The 8,973-nt window shown below is 36.9% G+C and overlaps 1 long non-coding RNA gene across 1 annotated transcript in view; it reads right to left on the bottom strand.

The window, feature by feature from the left end:
- Positions 1–208: 208 nt before the first annotated feature.
- Positions 209–8,973, bottom strand: part of LOC122789093 — a 54,672-nt gene continuing 45,907 nt past the window's right edge. The window contains exons 2-3 of the long non-coding RNA XR_006362768.1: positions 2,654–2,828; positions 209–539 (exon numbers count right to left, since the gene is read on the bottom strand). This is a non-coding gene — a long non-coding RNA (uncharacterized LOC122789093). The remainder of the gene's footprint in view (positions 540–2,653; positions 2,829–8,973) is intronic.

The following is an 8,973-nucleotide window of genomic DNA, read 5'->3' as shown; positions in this document are numbered from 1 at the left end:
CAAGGTTGGTTGACTATAAAATAAATAAGGCTGCATTCTAACCATGTGATAAGTTTCACCAGCAGGTCAGTTATCAGGATTTCAACCAAGGTTGGTTGACTATAAAATGAATAAGGCTGTGTTCTAACCATGTGACAACTTCCACCAACAGGTCAGTTATCAGGATTTCAACCAAGGTTGGTTGACTATAAAATGAATAAGGCTGTGTTCTAACCATGTGACAACTTCCACCAACAGGTCAGTTATCAGGATTTCAACCAAGGTTGGCTGACTATAAAATGAATAAGGCTGTGGTCTAACCATGTGATAAGTTCCACCAACATTATGGTGAAAAATAGGAAAGGAAGAAAAGTGTGACATTTACCTTTTTGCTGGAGTACTGTGGAAGATAAAATAATAAAATTAGTATTGTCTTATGCTGCTCTTGGTGTTACTGCAGATGGCAAAAGCCAATGGAAATAAAAGACATGGTGTGCCTTCAGACATGTCAAATAAGCAGAGCATTCTGGCAATGATATCACACAGACAGTGTGCTAACCCTAGAGAAAAAAGAAAATAAAAGTAAATGAAAAATCAAGACCATTTTTTTCTCACTTCTTACTATACAAAATGCTACTATTATATATCTCTATTCTTTTAATTGTCTCCCTAGTCGCACATCTAACCACCTATCACTCACTCATAACCACACCTCAACCTCATAATAAAATCACATCCCCTTTTCCACAACACAAGAAACACCGAAACTTTGAGATATCCCCAGCTATCTATAATTCCATACATTGAATGATTTATTCACATTATATACAAGCATCCTCCAAAAGGGTCTCACAGAGATGGATAACTGGTGCCAGAGCCATGGCCTAAAGCAAAATGCCAAAAAGTGCATAGTCATCCCCTTTGGAAAAACAGTGTCCACAAATTACCACATAGGTGGTAATCCATTAAGTACGGAAGAAGTAATTAGGGACTTGGGGACCCAAGTAGATAGCAATCTCTCCTTTGACAATCACATTGCCAAAATGGTTAGAAAGACCTTCTATATAGCCCACCTTATCATGAAAGGGTTCACATCTAGATCAAGAGAGGTCATTGTGCCTCTCTACTCATCACTTATCAGGCCCATAATTGAGTACTATGCTCTGTTTGGGATGTACCTTACCCGACACCTGCAGCAGCTGGAAAGACCCCAAAAGTCTCTCACCAAGAGGCTCAAGGGGCTCAAACAGATGCCCTATGCAGTTCAGCTAAAGAAACTCCAGCTCTACTCAGTTGCGTACCGCCTACTCAGAGGCGATCTGTGTCTGATGTATAAAGCCATGTCCAACCCAGAATTAATGGACATGCTTCACCTCAGGAAATCCAAATCCCTTAGAGCTACACGCTCCAGGGACTTGAACCTCAGCACAGAAATAAATAGGACATGCTGGAGGGACAGATTCATATCCCAGAGGCTCCCCTCACTCTGGAACAAAATCCCAATCCATGTTAGGCAGAGCCCCTCACTGACCCTCTTCAAGAGTGGATGGGAGATCACAAGTTTACCCCTGGGATCTCTTCTGTGTCCCTGCTTGACAGAGGTACAGTAAACTAACTTTAAAAGGGCTACATTCTGTGACCTACTATACAGAGGCACAGTCAACTAATCTAAAAGGATGGTGAAAGCCAAACATACTCTGGCTAGGCTTATAAATGCCCTAGGGCAGATAGCCTAGTATCAACCTATGAACCTATGAACCTATGTGTTCATCATAGTGCAACTAATATCTCCATTAGGTATCACAAACACATCTCTAAGCTACTACATACTCTTGCTATTATAGCTTCTAAACCTCTGATAAGGGGAGACATCCATCTAAATCCAGGTCCCAGAACCACCCCCAACCAACAAGCAACCCTTCCTGTCAGTGCCAAAATTCAATTTTAACCAGAGTTGGTTGACTATAAAATTAATACGTCTGTGTTCTAACCATGTGACAAGTTCCACCAGCAGGTTATTTATCAGGATTTCAACCAAGGTTGGTTGACTATAAAATGAATAAGGATGTGTTCTAACCATGTGACAAGTTCCACCAGCGGGTCAGTTATCAGGATTTCAACCAAGGTTGGTTGACTATAAAATGAATAAGGCTGTGTTCTAACCATGTGACAAGTTCCACCAACAGGTCAGTTATCAGGATTTCAACCAAGGTTGGTTGACTATAAAATGAATAAGGCTGCATTCCAACCATGTGATAAGTTCCACCAGCAGGTCAGTTATAAGGATTTAAACTAAGGTTGGTTGACTATAAAATGAATAAGGCTGTGCTCTAACCATGTGATAAGTTCCACCAACAGGTCAGTTATCAGGATTTCAACCAAGGTTGGTTGACTATAAAATGAATAAAGCTGTGTTCTAACCATGTGACAAGATTCACCAGCAGGTCAGTTATCAGGATTTCAACCAAGGTTGGTTGACTATAAAATGAATAAGGCTGTGTTCTAACCCTGTTACAACTTCTACCAACAGGTCAGTTATCAAGATTTCAACCAAGATTGGTTGACTATAAAATGAATAAGGCTGTGGTCTAACCATGTGATAAGTTCCACCAACAGATTAGTAATCATAACATTATGGTGAAAAATAGGAAAGGAAGAAAAGTGTGACATTTACCTTTTTGCTGTAGCACTGTGGAAGATTAAATAATAAAATTAGTATTGTCTTATGCTGCTTTTTGCGTTACTGCAGATGACAAAAGCCAATGGAAATAAAGGACATGGTGTGCCTTCAGACATGTCAAATAAGCAGAGCATTTTGGCCATGAGATCACACAAATAGTGTGCTAACCCTAGAGAAAAAAGAAAATAAAAGTAAATGAAAAATCAAGACCATTTTTTTCTTACTCCTTACTATACAAAATGATACTATTATATACCTCTATTCTTTTAATTGTCTCCCTATTCCCACAGCTAACCACCTATCACTCATTCATAACCACACCTAAACCTCATAATAAAATCACATCCCCTTTTCCACAACACAAGAAACATCGAAACTTTGAGATATCCCCAGCTATCTATAATTCCACATACATTGAATGATTTATTCACATTATATGTGTTCACCATAGTGCAACTAATATCTCCATTAGGTATCACAAACACATCTCTAAACTACTACATACTTTGGCTACTATAGCTTCTAAACCTTTGGTAAGGGGAGACATCCATCTAAATCCAGGTCCCCAAACCACCCCTCACCAACAAGCAACCCTTCCTGTCAGTGCCAAAATTCAATTTAGCTAGCTCATAAAGATTCAGGTCTACTAATTTTCAACTTAAACCTCAGAAGCATTGTTAATAAGTTTGAGTAACTCCATGCCTCCCTTTCACTCTACTCAACAGACATCACCATCTTACCTGAAACCTGGCTTAAACCACATATTAACAGTAATGACTTAATTATTCTCAGGTAAAATATTCTTAGAATAGACAGAAAAGAGAAAAAATGGTGGAGGAGTAATCATAATGTTCAAACACAATCTCATAGTGCAATTGCTAAATCTAACTCCACCATCTTTTGACAATGCCAAAATACTATTGAGCAAACTCCAAATCACCCCAAACAAACACATAATCATAATAGCTACCAATATCCCACCTTGATACACCCTTACTACAACAGAGCATATGCTCCACTGGATATCAAAAACGATTTCTCAAGAAACCATCATTATGGGTAATTTCAGTACAGATTAGGTCTCATGCAATTCCCAAACCCCAAGCAATCATATCAACCTTTATGGCTTTACAAACGTTATCCAAACCCCTACCAAAATAGACAAATAAATCAAACAAGCAAACTATCCTAGATTGAACACTGACTAACAAACCCTCACACTCACAACACTTTGGCTGTCTCCCTGATCATATGCCAATCTAGCTACTTAGGTGACATGTAAACCCTCTCAAAGATATCAACTATCATCAAATCTGCAATTAAGAAAAAACGTCAACATCGAAAACCTGATATCCACTCTCAGACAATACAACTGGACCAACCTTCAGATTTAGACCATGTCCCTATATTCAGTAGTAGAATGCTTCAATGAGACTTTCCTTACAATTCTGAATAATATCATCCCACTTAGAACAATATGTATCAAAGAAAATTATACTCCATGGCTAACCAACAAAACAAGACCCCCTCCTTTAACTTAGAGACAAAGTCTGGGTCCAGTTGTATGCTAAAAAATATCAGCCAATTCACTTAGAATATTAAAAACTTAGAAGCAAAGGCAAAAGTCAAATCAAACAAGACCAACAATTACTATGCTAATATACAAGAGAAACACCAAAGAAATCCACAAAGATTTTGGCCAGCAGTTAAAAAGATACTCAATCCAGAACAAACACAGGGGCGGCTCATGCTATTGACTGCAGGACTGCAGCCCCTCCCCCCGAGCTGAAAATGAAAAATAACAAAAAAAGAAAAAAAATAAATAAAAAAAAGACTCCCGGAATGGAAAATAAAAAAAGACTCTTGGAACAGACTCAGCTCATGTGTGCAAGCATTCCCGGAACTACAGACGTATGCATGCAGAACCAGACTGTTTTAAGAGCAGTCTGGATTAGGCAGCAGACTACAGAAATGACTGGAAGGGGACTGGACTGCAATGTTTGCAGGTTGGATATCCAGCCTGCTCTCACAGGAACGTTTTCCTTTCTCATCAGTGTGAGTGTGTGTGTGTGTGTGTGTGTGTGTAAAATGCCCCAGATAAATATACCTTGTGGCTAGAGAGACTCAGGCAACAGTAGTGTTTAGAGAATAACTCGGGCTCAAACCCTGTACCTTGTGTGCAGGTAGTAAGAGCCTGAATTCCCTGCCCACTATCATTTGTGAAAACTGCTCAAATTTTTTCCTCGTATTTTTGTTCTGTTTTGTTCCTCATAAAATCTGTGGTTTTCTGGATTTAATTTAGTAAATAATGACAGGCATTTGAATTTCAGACTTCATAATCTTCAGAAAATAAATGGTAACACAAAACCTTTCATTCTAGCAATTTTCTAAGTTTATAAGATCAATATTTGAAATTTGTCCCTATTTTTGTGGTTGTATTACCCCATTATTGGCATTGTCTAGTTTTTTTTTGTGTTAAGAGGTTGAGAGCTACGGTGAGAACTGAATTCACTGAATATATTTGGGGGCTGTATTCCCCCATTATTGGCTTTGTCCAGGTGTTTTGTGCTAAGAGGTTGAGAGCTATGGTGAGAACGTAATTACTAAATGATAGCCATTTAAGTTTCAGGCTTTCCATGTTTCAAGAATCAGTTGATTTGGTATATTGTTATGTTGCTCTGACTGTAGTGCCCAGGGTCCTGCATTCAAGACTTGGCAATAAAATGCATGGTGGTAACACAGCATTTTATTCTAGCAACTTTCCAAGATTATACAAGTAATGTTTAAAATGTGTCCCTGTTTTTTGGCTTTGGCTTTTTCTAGATTTCTTGTGCTGCAAAGTTGAGAGATACAGTTGAGCGGTGAGTGGATTTTACAAGGAGCTGAGAGCTTCAGTGGAAGAGAAGTGTAGTGCTGCTTATGTTGAGTCTGCTTGCACTGTTAATAGCACAACAGATAGTGTACTTGCTTTTGATACAGAAGGCTGTGGGTTCTACTCCCACAGTATCTAGATACATTGCTGGGGGTGGATAATGCAGTCCTGACAATGTCTTCTTTGGTGGAGATACCTAGTAACTATGAACCTGTTAAGAGTTTGCCATCCATTCCCTATTGCAATATTATTAGCTTATATTTTTTTTATGTAACATAGGCAATTTATTCCTCAAGGGCAGCAGGCACTTTATTTGTAGATGAAACTATGAAATATAAAGTTGTTTGCTAGCAGCAACCTCTTCATTAGTTACAGATCTCTTTAATGTGGAATTATTTAGATGACTTCTAATTCTGCAGCGATTGTGCATATTTATTGATACTGGTAGATTGTAGAAGTTTGCGTAGACTTTTATGAGGGAAATGTTCTGAATTGGGCAGTTTTATTGGTGCATGCATTTTGTTTCATTGTTTACTGGAAAAATATTCAAAACAATAAATTTAAAATGCCCTCTAACAGCTGTACTGTATTATACAAGGAATATAATTTAATGCAATCAGGAAGGGGTATCAAAGAACACATGTATGTTTCCTGTGCAAGGTGCCTATGCTTTGAAAACAGCCCATAGTTAATCATTATCTGCCACTGGCCAGATGTATTTTGTTTAAATGTGGGTTTCAATGCTGTTTCAATGAATGTGAGTTTCAAGAGCAGAGAAGTTTTAATGCTAAGTCTGTTTTCATTGTGAGATTGCATTGCTTTGTTTAGCACATGTCTATTAGTGTTTGTGCTGTAAAATGTAAAATAAAACTTTTAAATGAAATCCAAACCATCGTAGAAGTAAAGCAGTATGCATATTACAGTGTTTATAGTAAATTAGATGAAATAGCCACATAATGGGACATTGGAATGGCTGCAGGGGGTCCCATTCAACCAAATCAAAGACAGCCCCAGCTGAACTATACCTCTCAACTGTCCAGATATTTGCAGAATGAATAGATTGTTGCTTCTTATTTTTGTTCCTCATAAAATTTGTGGTTTTCTCGCAAATCATTTAGGAATGAAGTCACTAAATAATGACAGACATTGAGTTTCAGACTTGATGTCCTTCAGAAAAATCCATGCTAAAGCAAGACCTGTTGCTCTGTCAACTAAGTTTATACAAGAGCAGTTTTTAGTACTGTTTGTATGTTCCCCCAATATATTTGGCTTTGTTGAGAGGTAAGTGCAAATAAATCACTTTATAGAATTGGGTATATCTAAACCTCTCAACGGTCCCCGATTTTGACTCAAAGTGTTGCACTCCCCCTAAAAATTCCTCTGCAAAATGGCAAATTTGGAAGAAATCGTGGAGGGTTTACAATTAATAAGTAATTGTAATGATCAGAGTTATGGATTACTTTTAATTTCAGAAATGCATGTAGATTCTTATTTTTATCAGCTGCTCAAGTTAACAGTACTAATATTAAAAATGTGTCCCTTCTTTGACAGGTTCCCAGCTGTATTATGTGGCTATTTTATATTTTTGCATCACATTTTTGCATCACATTTTTGGTCCGTTTTTCATAAAATTGTGGCTTTCTGGCAAATTAGTTGTAAATCATTAAAGACTGAAGTTAGAAAATAATGACAGAATTTGAGTTTCAGATTTCATACCCTTCAGAAAATTCATACTAATGTGAGACCTACAATTCTATTATCTTTCTAAGTTTATAAGAGCAACATTTAAAATCGTCCTTATTTTTGGGATTTTCTCCCACTTCTATGTACAGCTTTGTACAGACTTCTTTCTCTGAGGTTGAGAGGTATGACAAATGTGTCAAGCCATCACCATCAGCCAGAGACATTTCAAATTGTAAACTACAAAGGAAACTAAAAACTGTCAAATAAATACAAATAGCGGGCGAAAAACTGAGACAGCAAATAAAAAGAACAAAAACAGTTTAATAAGCACTTTCGGAAAAGCTAGTACTTTTCCTTCTTCAGACATTTTGAAAACCAATTAACTCACGGTATATACCTTTACCTATGGTCAATTAAAATCAATTAAGCTAAAATGGTAACACTCCAAAAGATTTAAAGCTATAATAACATTAACAATATATATATATCTAATGACATTCCATGTACCCTTCAAAATTAGAAGAGCGGACAAAAGACCAAAGCCAAAACACTTTTGATAGTCTGGAACTTTAAGGGACATCATAAACCTTTGCCATTTAGAAAAATACTTAAATTGTATTTATATATATATATATATAGATATATATATATATATATATATATATATATATATATATATATACAGTAGATCTTATGCAATAGGTAAAATAGTATAAATTAGAACCGGCTTTTTTAGCGGTAAGCTCCAAACAAGAGTAAAGTTACACAGCAGTTATGCAGTGTAAATGTGCAGAGTATCCTCCCATCCAAGGTAGGCACAAGTACTACAGTGGCTTTTCATCTGTCCTTGATTTTGCAGAATGTTCTGGTTTTCTGTCATATTTTTATACTGTTGACTTATGCTTCTTCTTATTCAGAAAATGCATGTTGTTGCAGTACCTGTTGTTTGAGATTGTAAGATGCAAGTAAGCACCAAAATTAGAAGTTTGGATGACTTTGTTAAAATGCAATGCTTTAAAGCCATTATCTTAGGAGTAGCTAGTTGTGGGACTGAGTATTAAGTTATACTGAAGATCTACAGAAGGTGGGCACAAGATGCCACAGCCTCAATCTGGGGATAAGTACATGATCTCTGCTATCATTTGCAGTGTCATCATAGGTTTATAGGTTTGTAATAGGTAATTTATCTAACTGACCATATAAAACATAGACATGCACCCAAGAGATTATCGCTGATAGATATATATTTCTACTGAATAATATACATATTGATAATCCCAGGAATACATTTGTACAAAACCATCTAATAGTCAAGCCTTAACTTGAAAGAGGCCAAAATATTACACCATTTAACATACAAGTGAAGTTTGTATTACAAGTGGAGAATCCTTTGAGCAAGAAACCTGTCCCTTTGGGATGTCCTGTTATGTTAAGATATAATTTGAGAACTTTGAATTGAGTGTTTATTAACATTACTAATATATCCAAGGTGTAGCTGTTCAACTAAGACAGTCTTTCATAGTCCATAGAACAACACAAAGTTTTCCATACGGGAGTCTGCACGAGATGGAAAAAAGTGAGGTGACTTTTAGTTTAGGTAGGTAACTAAGGGAACCTATACCTTTGATTATTTTGGCTAGAAAGCACTGGGTTCTTTCAAGTCTGTTTACACGTTTGGAGAGATACAAATGAAATGCTTCATTGGCAGAGCACTCGAGAGGTAAGTTTTTAAGCAGCACAGGACATGAAGCAGAGATAT

Source organism: Protopterus annectens, chromosome 14.part0, assembly GCF_019279795.1.
Source record: "Protopterus annectens isolate FY-2018-M chromosome 14.part0, PAN1.0, whole genome shotgun sequence".
In the NCBI taxonomy this organism is placed as follows: Eukaryota; Metazoa; Chordata; order Ceratodontiformes; family Protopteridae; genus Protopterus; species Protopterus annectens.
Note: the sequence above shows the minus strand (reverse complement) of the source record. Positions and strands in the feature narration are given on the sequence as shown.